Source organism: Triturus cristatus, chromosome 8 (assembly GCF_964204655.1).
Source record: "Triturus cristatus chromosome 8, aTriCri1.1, whole genome shotgun sequence".
NCBI lineage: Eukaryota > Metazoa > Chordata > Amphibia > Caudata > Salamandridae > Triturus > Triturus cristatus.
The window spans coordinates 254915451-254931991 of record NC_140591.1 but is presented as its reverse complement, the minus strand read 5'-3'; positions in this window follow the sequence as shown (position 1 = coordinate 254931991).

Here is a 16541-nt window from a genome sequence, read left to right as displayed (position 1 = left end):
TTAATATTTCAAGCTGTAATGTTGAAGTACTTCATACAGACATAGCTGTTCCAGATGTTGACTCCTTTTCGGTTAGTACGTGTCCAACATACTAGTTTTAAGATTGTCTGTACTGTCTGCTTCATTTAGTGCTAATTCCTCAATTTCTTCAAATCATTTCAAGACTCCATTTCGCAAGACCTAAACTTACCCAAATGATTCCTCGTGACTTTGAATTTAAACTTGAAGAGCACAATCAATCTGATCATCCATACAGTCTCTGTGGGAAAGTATTTTCAAAGTAAAGCTGTACAATTCTTTACTAAGGCTTTTCTCTTGTGTAATTTCTTCCCACAGTTCTTTCATCTCTATTTTTTCTGATTTTGTTATGAACGATATAACGTATCATGCACCAGCAATTGAGGTATGTGCAACATACTGAATGTCCATGTTCGCATTCCACATTTTTAAAATGACTGGATTGTAATCATTGACATACTTTGACACTTCTCTTCTTTTTAACTTGTAGTTATTCTTTTGAGATTTCCGAGGTATTGTGTGCCTTACAGAAGAAAAAAAAAATGTAGTCTTCCTTTCCAAATGACTGGACAGGAGAAACCCAACCGATATCTGGTGTAAAATTTTCCTTTAAAGTTGTAGTTTCTTCTGCAATACTTTCAACAACTGTGACTTTGGAAACATAAAACTTGCTATCTCAAGCCTCTATCTCCCTCGTCTCTTTTTATCTCACATGTCACATACTATTCAATGAAAGACAATACTGTTTCATCAGAATCATTTCCAAATGTAGATTCATCCTTGATCCATAGTAGCATATGTATATGAGGTGCACCTCTTGCTTGATACTCCTTTCTCCAAAAGAAATTGGTAACCTCTCCAAGGGCTGTATTATTTTTATTGCAGATAAAAGACATTATAGGTTGAAACCTATCATTACAATATCTGCACACATATACAGGATCCAATGAACACAGTTCACCACCAGTCTTTAGTTCAACATTTTCTATATTGGAATTCGCTTCTCTTAGAAAGTCAAGCAAATCTTCCAATGCATACTCTGCACAGCTAATTGAAACAAACCATGTTCTTCTACCTACGTTCCGTAACATACACTTGAGTTCTTCATGACACTAATACCAGTACTCATTTGTTCCACGTTGACATGCCATCAAATTGATTAAGTGTCCTTCTAAATTTTCATGTCTTTCTGGAAGTTTCTCCACAAATTCTTTCGCAGAAAGAACTTATTGATGAACTTTAGTTTTAAATATGTGATTCACTGCATACGACAAAGAAGACAGATCACTTTCAAACAAAAAAGGTGAAATATGTATAAAATGCATTGTCAAAATCTAGGATCTTCAGAATATAATCTGAAATTTCAAGTGGTCAAATAGAGAAAGTGGACAAGTCAAGGACTGAAGATATTTATGAACATTATACAATATGTCCTTTGTATTCAAAAGAAGTATTAGGAAACAGCATTGAGTTATTTGAAATAAAAAAAGCACAGGGAACTCCAATAAGTGTATGGGAGAAAACCTTGGAAGGTCATTATTTTCCACAGCTGTTTCCTACAGGAGAAGGTGGACGGTATAATGATCCACCTGTACCGATTGCAGCTTCAGAATATCGGTCAACAAGATTCATCTTCTAAACTTATTACCTGTTCACCCACATTTACAGTTTTGTAATAAATATTGTTCTCTATAAGATATAAGGTAGCCTTTTCAAGTTTATTAACACCCACAAAATCTTTCCATATTTTCTGACTTTCTGTTACTACAACATTTACTAGAATGACTACTGCCTAATTTTCCTCTTTCAATCCAAAAATAGTTTCAATATTTTTCTTAAAATCGAAAGGTAAGTACACCACTCTTCCTTCAAACCTCTTTGCAAGTCTGTTGGTGACAGTTTACATGTTTTAGGCTTCATTCGAATTATACTTTGAAAAGAATTAACACATTGAATTAGAACAGACTCATATGTATTCAATTCTGCCAGTTCCTCAGGATTAGCTACAAATTCTAAGTTATTATGTACTGCTCTAAAAGGCATTTTGTTCTCATCTAATTTGTTATAACAATATTTACATATATGTTGATCACTACCTAACTCAAATTGACCTTCCACCAACAAGTAAATTGTAGATTCTACCCACTTACCATTGTTCTCCTTTTCACTTTTCAAATACAAATCAACATTCCTACTTTGACTTTTATAATCAGTACATCGACAACAGACACAAACATTGTCTCGTATTTCATACCACACTACATTAAACTTTCCAATTTCTTCTTCAAACTGATCAGTGCTAATCACTTTCCCATCTCCTCCAACATCTGTAATTGTCAAATTTTCACGTTCTATGACCTGCTCCTATGAACCAAAATATCGCATTTCAATATCATCACACTTTTTTTGAACAACTAATAAAGAAACATATAAAAGATTTGTACCTAGTTCACTTAAAAATAATGCAGAACTTTTTACATAGTACACCTTCCTCACAAACTTCCACATTTCTGAATAACATACTGCTAACATCCTCAACTGATAAAAAACACTTTAAAACATTTTTCTTTAAAGACAAGCCAAAGAATGCCCATACTTCTCAGTATATTTTCTTATGTGACATAGATCTAGTCCTTGTAACAACGTAACGTTCTGTTCAATACTTTCTCTTCAAAATCACAATGAATAACTTCTGTTTTAAATTGAAAGCACTAACCACTATACTTTCAATACGCTGTTTCTCTTTCAATTCAAAAACATTCTTTTTTATATTTGAACTCTACTTCACCTTACTTGAAAAATTCCTATTTTTCCTCTTGTGTGATCCTTTTTTCATCTTGTACTTATAGTAGAACAAAGTTATTCTGTACTACTCCCATTTTTTCCAAATACAAACTTTTGACTTTTGCACAAATATATATATTTTTTCTCTTTTCTTTTTTTTTTAACTTCTTCTTGGCATTTACAAATTTTAATCCAAACAACAAATGTTTCTGGCAAAACAAATAGGTTCAAATATTTTTCACATTTGTTCACTATGTTAAAATGATAACATACAATTACAAAACCTCCACTAACGACTTCCACACCCAGTGCTGCAACGTGATTGAACATGACAGAGCAGCACTTACATGACAGGTAGTGCCATAGAACTTACAGCAAGTATTTACAAACACCTTTACAATTTATATGTAACTGCACTACCTCGTACTTTTCACCTCTCCGCCGCACCCCATCACCCAACACCACTCTCTCTGCAACCCACCACAGACAACTTTATAGGTAGTATTTTAAAACAAATTTAATCTATGTACTTAAGATGATATTATCAACCAAAAAGCACACACAAAAATGACCATTATTAGCCTGCAATTTTATCTACAACTTTCCAAACATAACACTCCCCCCCCCCCCCGGTTTTAAGTCCAGGGGGGGAGCGGTGTCTGAGCAACAGCACTTTATTTTAGGTGGCCTCGAAACAAGTCTTTATGGGGGTCTACTTTCGAGCCACGCAAACCTCTTCCCTTTTTTTTTCTTTATTGCACTGCAGTGAGACTGTGAGAGCATGCACATTACTTACTACTTAGAAGTGCAGACATCATGCCAGGTGACTCGCATTGTAGGAGAAGGGAAATCCTTTAAAAATACATTTTTTCTCTCAGAATTTCCCCTCTCTTTTTGCAACACAGGAGCAACATCTTCGTGGGGTAATTAGCAAACACACCACCAGGTGCGCATCGTCCATTGCCCTGGACTCTCTCAAACAGCTTCCCGAGCGCACAAACACAGCCGCACCCGAGTATTTCACAGGTTTTCAAAAGATCATTTTTTGGTAAAGAAGACTCTGTTCTTTTTCACCCCTTTTTACAGCCCCTACATCCCCACTCTGCCTATTGCTGACAAAATTAGGCTCCCCTGAAATTTCGCTCTGGTTGCGCCTCTTGAAATGACCACAAGCAAGCAACTCCAGCACAAACCTGCTCTGACCTTACACTTTCTCTTGTTTTAGGGCTACGAAAACACATGCTTTGCCTGCCTCACTTAGTTCTCACACCCCCTCTTTAATATGAACATAAAAGCTTTCCACTTACTTTTATATTCCTATACTGTACTTCACATGGAAATATAGAAATCAAGGTTCTCACCACCCCAAATTACCTCTCTGGTATACTTTCTCAAATGTAAGAAATACAGGTATTCAGTATCTGTCAGTCACGGCCACTTTTAAATAGTGTACCTATATACAACTCAACAAAACGTTATGTTTCTAAATTAACGTCTTACACTTAAAAGCTCCTTTACATTTCTTTCGCTATATGTACCTTTCTTTAAAACACCACCAGAGAAGGGTGGTGAAGTAGCCTCCACAAAGAGCAACTCAAAGCTTTCTTATTCTTTATAAAATAATCTGCCTGTCAATGCTTTTCGCAAACCTTTTCGACCCCTTAACAGGCTGGACGGATGAGTATAATACGTCCTATTTAGGATCGGGTAGACGATGGCCGAAAATAAGAAGGTATAGTTGAATAAAAGGTGAGTAGCTGCATGGCCAGATACATCAATGCATATATACATAGATAGATGTATCAATGTATGAATGGAAGGATAAATGAATACAGGGACCAGTACTTACGATAGACTGGTGGACTGATAGATGCTTAGGATTGGTTATGGGAAAGATGAATCTATGGATATATAGGCGTATGGCTGCATGAATGACACAGTGCTTACAATAGGCGAGTGCTCTCATAGATGCTTACGATAAGTGCAGGAACAGATGTATGTATGTATATGAGTAGGAATTTATGCATCAATTAAAAGAAGGTTGGATGACGCAGTGCTTAGGATAGATGAATGCTGGTCTTTAATTGGGCCGGGTCTGAGGACCAGCACTTATTTTCAAGGAGCCTCCAAAAGGGTCTCTATCAGGCTTTATTTTCAGCCCTCGCAAACATAGTCAATTTTTTTTTTTTTTTTTATTGCACTGCCGTGAGAGCATGCACATCGATGTACGCATGCTTATTTTGCTCACTACTGAGAACTGGAGACATCACGCTACGTTACCCAGGTTGTAGAAGGAAGGGAAATCCTTTAAAGAATGTTTTTTTCCAAACATAGGATAATTGGAGAGGATTTTCTAAAGCACACAATGATACTTATCTTGATTTAGACCACGCCCCACCTTGCATAGCCCACACCCCTTTAAGAGCTTTGCTCCCCCCTTAGAGCATCCCCACTTTCTGAAACGCTCATAAGCAAAGAGTATTAAAACATGCAAATTTGCGGGTAAAACATATACCATGCCATAGGGCACTTTATAAGTGCTCCCAGTGGTACTACGTCACCTTTATTAGCTCGACATCTGCACGTTACTATATTCTGCGTTTTAATCAGAAACATACCTACCTCCCCCATACCCACAACCACCCATGCCCTTCCTTAACCGTACAAAATAAAAAAGGAACCCCCACCATTCCTAGTAGTGCCACTATACCCATAAACAGGCTTAATTTTAACAGTTGTGTGCCGGAACACTTATCAACAAAAATTATTCAAACATGCAAAATCACGGGAAAAACATAAACAATACCATAGCATGGTTTTGCAACTCAAACATACACCATACCAAAAGACGGTTTAAAAATAGTCACAGTACCACTACACCACCTCAACACCCGCCCTTGCTTAACTTTACGCAATTAAAGAAAGAGCCCAAGCAAATGTAGAAGCGCCACTATAGCCATACACAGCCTTAACTTCAACAGATGTTTCCTGGAAAGCTCATCAGCAAACCATATTAAAACATTAAAATTTGCCGGTAAAACATATACCATGCCATAGGGCGCTTTATAAGTGCTCCCAGTCGTACTACATCACCTTTAGTGGCTTCACATCTCCACGTTACTATATTCTGTATTTCAAACAGCAACATAACTACCTCCGCCACACCCACTTCTACCCTTGGTTAACAGTACGAAATCAAACAGAAACCCCCCATTCCTAGTAGCGCCACTATACCCATACACAGGCTTAATTTTAACATGTGTCTACCGGAACACTTATCAGCAAAAACTATTCAAACATGCAAATTTGCGGGTTAAACATAAACCATCCCATAGCACTGTTTATAAATGGGCCCAGTGAAACTACATTACCTTCAGTAACAACACATGCCCACGTTACAAATATCCATCTTATAATCAGCAACATACGCACCTCCCCCACCCCCACCCATCCCTTGCTTAACCTTATGAAATAAAACAACGAGCCCCAGCACTCCTGTTACCGCCACTATAGACATACATAGACTTAATGTCAACAGGTGTCTGCTAGAACGCTCATCAGCAAAAGCTATTAAAACCTGCAATTTTGCAACTCACACATACACCATACCATAAGACGGTTTATAAATAGTCACAGTACCACTACACCACCTCAACACCCGCCCTTGCTTAACTTAATGCAATAAAAGAAAGAGCCCCACAAACGTAGAAGCGCCACTATAGCCATACAGAGGCTTCATTTCAACAGATGTCTCCCGAAAAGCTCATCAGCAAAACGTATTAAAACATGCAAATTTGCAGGTAAAACATATACCTTGCCATATGGCACTTTATAAGTGCTCCCAGTAGTACTACATCACCTTTAGTACCTCCACATCTCCACGATACTATATTCTGTGTTTCAAACAGAAACATAACTACCTCCCCCACACCCACCCCTGCCCTTGCTTAACCGTATGAAATCAAACAGAAACCCCCGCCATTCCCAGTAGCGCCACTATACCCATTTACGACGTTAATTTTAACAGGTGTCTGCCGAAACACTTATCAGCAAAAAGTATTCAAACATGCAAATTGGCGGGTAAAACGTAAACCATCCTAAAGCACGTTTTATAAATGGGCCCAGTCGAACTACACCACCTTTACTAGCTAGACATCTATATGTTACGAAAGTCGTTTAAACACTCTGTAGAGTGTATAGCAGGGCATGGGGAGAGTAAACAAAGATCCCCATATTTAACACAACTTAGGATCACATGATTCAAACTATGCGTACATATAAAGGGAATGTATCACTTTCCTATGTCCATCTCCTCTCCATCTAATCTCAAAACACTGTGCACGGCTCCACTGTACAACAACCTACCCTGACTTACATTCAAACCTACCTCTCAGTGTCAAAAATAAGACCCCATCCTGCCCAAATAACATTTCTGCATTTCGTTTTATCGCTTTTAACTTAACAACACATACGTCTCCTACCACCACCCCACTATTTTCACAAAAAGTATCAGTTGCAAACGTGCGACATTTTCTTTATCTCCCCAAATACATTACAAACTCAAATTAACGCTGTACCTCATTTTCAAAACAATACAGTCCTATAAAGATGACAAACTACACTTCTTCGCTGTCAAAAACTTCCTAAACATATATAAAATACTTATATAACAACAGCTCAAATTTTATGCATATTTCATAACCAATATCAAACACCACTCTTTACTAACACTATATTACTTTGAAATAAAAAATACTTTCAAAATGAAAAACATCACCTCAAATACTTAATCAATACTATAAAACACATAACACACTTTGTTCATTTCTAACTCACCTTTGTAGTTGTTATCCAGATTTCAAATGGCACACGCATACAATTCTCTCTTCCTCACATAGTACATGTAAAGCTCCGACTTCATCAAGAATGAAACCAGGAATGGCACAATTTTTCTGTCGCTCCACACATAAATACACATAAAAAACAAATCAGAATACTTCATTCCTTCAAAGGCATTCCAAAACTTAATTGTTAATTTTGAATTTTTCTTCCGAAAAGCTACTTATTATTCCGTGCCACATACAGGTCACAAGTTCAACCTATTTTAGTGCCACACTTTCTGGAAACTTCTACGACACCTGCAGGTTAAAAGTTCATAAAATTGTTTTTTAACCTAACGATATAGTTTTGCAACATTTTATCGAACATTCAATGGCACGTGCACGTTAAAAGTTCACCATAGTGGTCAGTAGTTCATCAGCTTTAGTCCCAAAACGAGCAGCACCTCACCTTACGCCCCCAGTGCCATCAGACCCCTAGTAGTCAGTGCTTTCCACTTTCCAAATACCAAATTCATTTCATACACACGAATTTACCTTCGCACTCCCTATATAACACCCCGTAAGCACCATACGCAAGTTACAATGTTCGAAACAAAAGTTCCTCCAAGTAGCTATAACTACATGCTGACACTACTTGCACAGATGTGGCACAGCGGCCAGAGTACATGACTTCACAGCATATGACACACGGTTTCATCCCCGAGTCCAGCAGCAGCTCAGCTTAGCAGCATAAGACTCAACACACTACCTCACATATTTTCCGTACCCCAGAACTTTCAGACCAGTACGGGTCAGTAGTTCGTCCTAGTAGTTATAAACACAAGCTGACACTACTTCCACAACTGTACTGCAGTGGCCACGACACATGACTTCACAGCATAAGACACACAATTTAGACTCACGCTCTAATCGCCGAGTCCCGCACCACCTCACCTTAGCAGCATCACACTCTAGGCAATACCTCACTTAATTTTCATAGCCTAGCACTTTCACACTGGTAGGTATGATTAGTTCACTTCGCACCCCCTCTATAGCACACCCTAAACACCCCACATAGGTTACAGTGCTCCTACCCTCCTATTTCCCACTTTTTTTGCCATTTTTTCCCCTTACTCGCTTCAACGGAATCACAAAATGGTGGCCAACATTTCCTCCTTATATGAGACTCGAGAGAATACCTCACATATTTTCCGTACCCAGGACTTTCACACCCCTATGGGTCAGTAATTCATCCTAGTAGGTATAAACAAATGCTGACACTTCTTCCACAACTGTACTGCAGCGGCCAGGGCACATGGCTTCACAGCATAAGACACACAGTGTGGGCTCACTCTTTAATCCTCGAGTCGCGCACAAGCTCACCTTAGAAATATCACACACTAGCCAATACCTCATTTAATTTTTGTAGCCTAGAACTTTCACACCGGTAGGTATGATTAGTTCACTTTGCACCCCCTCTATAGTACACCCTAAACACCCCGCAAAGGTAACAGTGCTCCTACCCTCCTCTTTCCCACTTTTTTGCCCTTTTTCCCCCTTACTTGCTTCAACGGAATCACAAAATGGTGGCCAACACTTCCTAGTTGCAAACGCTCGCAAATTTTCAGCAGCAAGCTCATTCTTGTAACGCCTCAGCCAATCAGATGGCAGAATTCCCAAATATCGATATCTGTAAATTTTGATATTTCTCAAAAACTACTGAACGGATTTACACCAAATAAACAAAAGAGTGCTTTCTAGACCGAGACCCTTCTCCCTGCCAAAACTGGGGTAATTCTGTTCACCCATTCAACCTGTAGCCTTGTCTAAAGATTCCTATGGAAATTATCATTGAAAAAACACGTTTTGGGACCCCCATTTTTTCTCGGCCCCCCCCTTGATGAATCACCACCAAACTTTCAACATAGGAGTTGATCTCAACAAAGAATTCATTTTGAAAATTTCACGAAGATTCATCAATCGGCGCCAAAGTTATTGTGAATAGAATGTTGCCATTTTCCTATAGTAACTAGGTCCTAACTATAACTACCTACTGGCGACCGCCATTAGGTAATATATATATATATATATATATATATATATATATATATATATATATATATATATATATATATATATAGATATATAAATATATATATATATATTACACCAATTGGAGTGTAATGGGACTAATTTAAACATTGGTGTGTCAGCGTCCGGACTTTAGTGCTTTAGTGGCATCTGAGGAAGGCTATTTACAGCCGAAAAGCAATATGCCCAGTTTAAGGTGCAATAAAGTGCTTTCGAGATGACTTTCCCCATGGGCTTCTTCCCTTTTGTTTCAGGGGGGTTTCTTGTGATATATATATATTACCTACTGGCGGTCGCCAGTAGGTAGTTATAGTTAGGACCACGTTTCCATAGGAAAACCTCAACATTCTATTTTGAATAACTTTGGCGCCGGTCGACGAATCCTCGCGAATTTCTCAAAATAGGTGGGGCGCTACGCTCCGCTCCTACCCTGAAAGTCTCGGGGGGATCCGTCAAGCGGGGGCTGAGATAAAAGGGGGGTCCCAAAACGCGTTTTTCCCATGCATTTTTCCATAGGACCTTTAGAACGAGCTACAGCCCGAACGGCTGAACAGAATTACTAGAAATTTGGCAGAGAGGTAGTCCGTAGGTCAAGGAAGTGCCTTTTGTAGGTTTGGTGTAAATCAGTTCAGTTGATTTTGAGAAAATAGCCTTTAAATCAATATATATATCTGAGCCAGCTTACGGTACGCTTACCGTACGCTTACGGTAAGCGTACGGTGGCGTGCGCGAGCGCGATTCTGATTGGCTCTTAGATCTTAGTAAACATTCGAATCGGCCGAAACCAGGAAGCGGCGGCCGCCATTTTGTGTATTTCACTCTGAAAAAAAAGAGTGAAAACAAGGAAAGGGGGCAATGAGGAGAGTTACAGACCCCCTAACAATTGTAAGGGGGTCAAAGAAGGACAGAAAAGTACAAAAAAAACATTTATTGATTTTAAAAAAAATCACGGGGTACGCGTACGGTAAGCTCACGGTAAGCGTACGGTAAAAAAAATAAAAATAAATAAATGAAAATCAGATTTAAGAGTTTAGAAATTAGGGAGCTCTAAAAAGAGCTGTTGTGTTTATGGAGTCATTTTTTTAGTGGTACCTACAAGTAAGTACCGATGCAGAGTCTAAGGTTCAAGAGGAAGACTCTGTTCCCTTCATCATTGAAGTGCACACCATCTCCTCTATAAATGTCTTGCATGTCGTAACGCAAGTTGTTGTGGTAAATGGCACCCATACCATAGTCACGGAGGAAAGCAGAAACAGATTTGTTGACGTGCTTTCTTGCTTTGTCAATCTGTGGACAGAAATGATTGGACCAGTTCCATTTTTGCCTTTGGCATATGTTGGAAAACACAAAGGCAGTTTTAGGGAAAAGTGTAAACAGTTGTGCAAAGGTGTCCTTCATAAGCATTTCCAGACCTACCCCAGTCAAAGTGCCTAGGTCATTGCCACCACAGTGCACTATTATGAGGTCAGGGTGTTGGATTTGCATGAAGGCACGGTGCGCTTACGGCAAAAAGTACGCGTGCGCGTAAAAAAGACACGCGCTTGCGCACATGCGCATAACAGTCATTTCCCGGCACTTCCGCGTAACGTGCGCGTGTTGCGTAAGCGCGCACGCGTCCCACGCGCAGTACGCGCGGCTACGCAAAGTGCGTAACTATACGCAAGCAGCGTAGATAGATTACGGACGTTGCGTAAACCGTACGCTTACCGTGAGCTTACGGTACGCGTACTATAAAAAAAAAAAAAAAAAAAAAAAAAATCTGGAAATAAATTTTACATGTTTATTTTAAAAAATATATATAAAAAAAATATTTAAGGATTTTAAAAATTAAAGCATAGTCTTTATAAAAGATAAGAAAATTAAAATAAAAATATGTTTGAAAAAAATGAAGAATATAAAAAAAAAATAGCATTTAAAAAACCTTGCAAATTCACTGAAAAAACCATGGGTTTCACACACGTTATAGTTAGGAATTAGCATTTAAAAAACCTTGCAAATTCACTGAAAAAACCATGGGTTTCACACACGTTATAGTTAGGAATTAGCATTTAAAAAACCTTAGAAATTCACTGAAAAAACCATAGGTTTCACACACGTTATAGTTAGGAATTAGCATTTAAAAAAACCTTAGAAATTTAGTGAAAAAACCATAGGTTTCACACATGTTATAGTTAGCTGGACATTTTACTCGTAAAAAACCAATGAAATTGCCCCGTTATAGTTAGTTCAGCTAACTATAACTCGCGCGCCCGCAATGCACTGCTGATGACGTCACATATTACATCACTCATGACATGGTCAGTGACATCACTCATGACATCACTGATGACATCTCAAATGACATCACTGATGACATCACTGATGACATCATCCAGTGAATGTGTGTTATTCTGAAAATTAAATATGTTTTATATATGTATATCTCATGGTCGATGGAAGAATAAATGGGTATATAAGTGTCTAAATGGATGATTTGTTTTTGAAAAATTGATTGTGTAACTGACTGATTAAGTGTATCATAGTGAATACATGGCTTAGTGAGTAATGTTTAAATATGTAAATATCTGTATCAGTCTCTCACTTTGTGTATAAGTGGCTGCATGGGTTGGTGAGTAGCTACATGGGTGCCTATTTAGGTTATTAGTTGTTTTTTTGAGTATCAGTCTGAGTGTCTGCATGGTTCGGTGGGGGGTATTACGTAGTGCATCGGTGCATGAATGAGTGACTCACTGTTTGTATGTGTTGAACACAGCATGTGTGCAGGACTGTATGGGTGGATGAGTGTGTGTATGGGTGTGTTAGTGAGTGAATGACTGTCTCAATAGTGTCTTCAGGAGTAACTACATACGTTTTAAACTAGTATATGTGACTATTGGTGTATATATGTGAGTATATGTGAAAGTGAGAGATTGAAAGAGTTCCTGTATGAATAAGTATGTGTTTCTATAAGTGATTGTTTAAAAGACTAAGTATGTGTAAGTTTCCGTAGAAGTAAGTGTGGTGGTGTGTGTATAACTGTATATGCAAGTAAATGTATGTTTGATTCTTTATTAGCATGAGTGACTATGTGTGTGAGTAACTCTATGGATGAGTGGCATTGTGTAACAGGATGTATAGATGTATGAGTACATATGATGAGTGAGTACATGTATGAGTGACTGTATAGGACTGTTGGTGAATGAGTGGATGTGTATGTGGATCTTAGAATTACTGAAGAGGTTGTTGTAACTGGTATTGGTATGTCCATTGTTTTGAAATTTTTAGTCTCTATTTTTGAATGTGTGTATCAAAGCTTATATTAAGGTGAGAGGAGGTCTGCCACTCTATCACAAGGATGATGTCATCAGTGAGGTCATCAGTGATGTCATTTGAGATGTCATCAGTGATGTCATGAGTGATGTCACTGACCATGTCATGAGTGATGTAATATGTGACGTCATCAGCAGTGCATTGCGGGCGCGCGAGTTATAGTTAGCTGAACTAACTATAACGGGGCAATTTCATTGGTTTTTTACGAGTAAAATGTCCAGCTAACTATAACATGTGTGAAACCTATGGTTTTTTCACTAAATTTCTAAGGTTTTTTAAATGCTAATTCCTAACTATAACGTGTGTGAAACCTATGGTTTTTTCAGTGAATATATATATAATTACCTACTGGCGGTCGCCAGTAGGTAGTTATAGTTAGGACCTATTATCCATAGGAAATCCGCAACATTCTATTTGGAATAACTTTGGCGCCGGTTGACGAATCTTCACAAAATTTTCAAAACTGGTGGGGTGCTCCGGTCCGCTGCTATCCTGAAAGTCTCAGGGTGATTCATCAAGCGGGGTCCGAGAAAAAAGGGGAGTCCCAAAACGTGTTTTCCTCATGCAATTTTCTATAGGAACTGTTAATCGCAGCTGCAGCCTGTACTGCTGAATGGAATTACACGAAATTTGGCAAAGAGGTAGCCCTTGGTTCACACTCATGCCTTTTGGTTAAATGGTGTAAATCCGTTCAGTAGTTGCTGAGAAAATCAAAAGTAAAATCATAGATATATCTTGGCGGAGCCTAACCACACATCTCATCGTGAGATCTGATTGGCTGTCAACACTTCATCCAAGAAGTTTTGGCAGCCATCTTGGGGCCAATATACATGAAAGCACCTCATTAAAAAGCATTGCACTTAATAGAAGTTTTTAAGACTTTAGTTACATTATAAATCATTTGCTGATGGTGCCATACTCATTTTAGGAATTGTGGTGTGTTCTAAGGTGATTTTACCATGTGAAAAAGCCTTCTGCTAGGATATCATGAATCATGTTTGAGAGAAAACTATTTTCTTATGCTTTTCCCACAGAGGTTTGGAAGGTGATCTATAAGCTAAACTGAGAGCATATTTTCTGTAAATTCACATTATCTGTCTCAGTCATGTGAGAATGAAGTCTGACATTCTCAGTAAAACATGTACATCCAACAAGGGCAGAGACTGTCAGTTGATTCCTTTGTGTTCTACTGCAGCTACCCAGAGTGTTCTAAAGAACAACTAGAGTGCTAACACTCCTACTTATGACAAACGTATGGCACACATGAAGCCATCTTGATTGAAAGAAAGTGGTAACTCTTAAAACATTTAATTTAAAAAGGAACAAAATGAGGGGGCTCATTTTGCCAAAGAAAGTATGATTAGTGCTGCAGAAAGAAAAATTAGGGCACATTTTTCTATTTCATAAAAAACTTCTGACATGCAGACTGAAACATGCACTTTGAATACCAGCAGCAGACTTCCCTGGTGAGCAGTAGCTTTACTACAGTGTTCTAATGAGCAACTAGAGTGCTAACATTCTGAATTTATGGCAAATGTGTGACACATCTGAATGCCTTCTTGATGGAATCAAAGTAAAAAACTGAAAGTATTTCCTACTGAGGAGACTGTAGCAAATGAGGAAATTAGGAAACTTCATTTAACAAATAGGTCTCCCAAGATGGCCACCAGAGACAAATAGCCCAAATGTAGCACAAATATCACCCAGATGAAGCCCACGTATAGCCCAATGACAGAATGTCCCAGAGTGTTCTAAAGAACAACTAGAGTGCTAACAGTCTTACTTATGACAAAAGTGTGGCACACCGTAGCCATCTTGATTGGAATACTGTGGTAACACTTAAAACATTTAATTTGCAAAGGAACAAAATGAGGGGGTTCATTTTGCCATGGAAATTATGATTAGTGCTGCAGAAAGAAAAATTAGGGCACATTTTGACTTCTCAAATCCTCTTCTATTTCATTAAAAAAGTCTGACATGCAGACTGAAACATGCACTTTGAATACCAGCAGCAGACTTCCCTGGTGAGCAGTAGCTTTACTACAGTGATCTAATGAGCAACTAGAGTGCTAACATTCAGAATTTATGACAAATGTGTGACACATCTGAATGCCTTCTTGATGGAACCAAAGTAAACAAGCATTGAAAATGCAACAGGTCTCGCCCTCGTTTAAGTTAAAGCAATTCTGTTTGTAATTAGGTGGCTTTTTAGCTTTGCTTTTATTAGTGTTTTTCAAACTTTCATGTACATAACATGCATATGTATGCATATATGTATATGTATATGTATGCATGCATTTATATTTGTATTTATATAGATATGCAGATTATATATATGTTTATATATGTATGTATATAACATATACACATACATATATATAAATGCATATGCATATATATATATATGTGCATATGTGTGCATGTAGAGAGAGGTAGAGAGAGGTAGAGGTGTAGAGGTGTAGAGGTAGAGGTGTAGAGGCAGAGAGGTAGAGGTAGAGAGGTTGAGGTAGAGAGGTAGAGAGTAATAGAGAGAGAGGTAGAGTAGAGGATGAGTAATAGAGAGTAGAGAGTAGAGAGTGAGTAGTAAAGAGTAGTAGAGAGTAGTAGAGAGAGTAGCAGAGAGTGAGTAGTAGAGAGTACTAGAGTGAGTAGAGTGAGTAGTAGAGAGAGAGTAGTAGAGAGTAGTAGAGAGTGAGCAGTAGAGAGTAGTAGAGAGTGTTATGTTATGTTATGTTATGTTATGTTAAAATTATTTGTAAAGCGCTCTTGCACCCAGAGGTTTCATGGCGCTAGTGTGGGGGAAATGACAGAAGTATAGTGACAGGGGATTACTTGTATGCCTAAGAGAATAATAGGGTTTTAAGGAGGGTTCTAAATCGGATATACAGGGTTACACCTCTGAGCTCGGCGGGAAGGGAATTCCAAAATTGAGGGGCCAAAAGAGAAAATCTGAGGCCGCCGTGTTTTTTCCGCTTAAATTGGGGCACAGCGCGCAGGTTCAAATGGGAGGAGCGAAGTGTGCGTGAGGGAGAATAGCGGAGTATCATAGACGAAATAAAAGCCAGGCCTTGACCGGCCAGGGCTTTGAAGATAGTGCAACCCAGTTTGAATGTGCAGCGGTTGGCCACCGGGAGCCAATGGAGGCTCTTCATCAGGGGGCGGATATGTTGATGTCTGGGTTGAAGAAAGATAAGCCTGGCTGCTTGGTTCTGAACCAATTGTAGGAGGCAAAGCTGATAGGCCGGGATGCCAACATAGAGTGAGTTGGCGTAGTCAATACGAGATATGACCAGGGCCTCGGTGGTTAGGAATCTGGAAATTTTTCGGATTCTGCGTAGATGAAAGAAGCAAGATGATACGACTGCACTAATCTGAGCTTTCATGGACAGATCTTTGCTTATGATGACCCCTAGGCTTTTAGTTTTCACCGACTCCACTGGGTGAGGGGGGTTGCCTAAGAGAGGGGGCCAAAAGTTAGGTTTCCAGGGATTGGAGATACCGCCCGTCAAGACCAGCTCA